The sequence below is a fragment of the Aplysia californica genome, unplaced genomic scaffold, assembly GCF_000002075.1.
Source record: "Aplysia californica isolate F4 #8 unplaced genomic scaffold, AplCal3.0 scaffold00062, whole genome shotgun sequence".
Lineage (NCBI taxonomy): Eukaryota > Metazoa > Mollusca > Gastropoda > Aplysiida > Aplysiidae > Aplysia > Aplysia californica.
Window position 1 is genome coordinate 1,537,627 of NW_004797332.1, and position 1,198 is coordinate 1,538,824.

The 1,198-nt window shown below is 43.7% G+C and overlaps 1 protein-coding gene across 1 annotated transcript in view; it reads left to right on the forward strand.

Moving 5' to 3' along the window:
• The window catches only part of LOC101864208 (nesprin-1), a gene marked incomplete in the record, with an annotated part of 244,542 nt that overhangs the window by 167,902 nt on the left and 75,442 nt on the right, over positions 1-1,198 (forward strand).

The following is a 1,198-nucleotide window of genomic DNA, read 5'->3' on the forward strand; positions in this document are numbered from 1 at the left end:
GGGGGTAGGGGTCTTAAACCCTCATCGACACAATTTAGATCATTCAGGGGGCGGGCTTTCGAACCTGCCTGTCAGAGCCAACTTGGGCTTACAGGGATACAACATCCCAGCAGAAAGACCGAAATTCTTAATAATAATTCTACACACTCTCGTGGAATCGAACTCGGATCCCCGGCGTGCAACAGAGAAGCGGTTGCCTCTTTCTGTTGTTCAATAGCGTGGGACAGATTTTGGTAAAATAATGATTGGGGTTCATCTATGTTGGTTCCTCTGCACTGCTGGCTCTCATGTCTCTTTCCATTCAATAGCGCAAGACAGATTTGTGTTAGGCAGTGAAGAGGTCATTCTGTGTATACACGACAAATATCATATGCATGACTGCATGACGCACTTACATACATGCATGTGTGTGTAACGTGGAGATAAAACTGATTGTTTGTTTAGCGTGAAGTGGCTCTCCGGGTTACACAGGCTGGTTGTTTATTTGTTTCATTACGCCATTATTAATTGTTATTTGGGCATCGGTAAGAAAGTGGGGAAAGTAAAAGGTTGATAGGTTCAGTGAATAATGAGGCTACGGTTTTAAATAGTACCTGCTGTTACGTCAAGAATGACAAAACTTGAATGGGAGAGGGTAATCAATGTGAAGGAGGAGTTGAGATAAAAAAAAGTTATGACGTTTGGATCGTGGGAAATGTTTAGATAGAACAGATTGGGGGTGAACAGATGGGACGGTAGCTCATTCAGTAGTGGAAGTAGCAGGGGTGATAATCTGCTCTGGTGTACCAAGTGGGGGGGGGGGGGCGCGGCTGATGATGGGTTTTGTCATAAATGGGTGTGTATGTTTGTCTGTCTATCTGCATATGCATGTGTGTGTGCGAGTTTTTGTGTGCACGCGTGCTTGTTTGTATTTGTCCAGATGGTGAGAATGTTTGTTATGGGGAAAGATTCATGGTGTAAATTTTAGCAATTCAGGGCTGGAGATCTTGTTCAAGGAATATAAACCGACAGAAAAGAGAACAGATTAACGCACATTGGCTTAACTATAACTGATGCCAGGTCTCTGACTTTCAGATTTGGCTCCTCCTATATCTGTCATAGTTTGTTCCTTCTGCGTGTTCCCTGTTGGCTCTTTGTCCACATATTGCCTTCCCTGTGTGTAATCACATACAATGTATTTTGCCTGTTTGAACTCCCC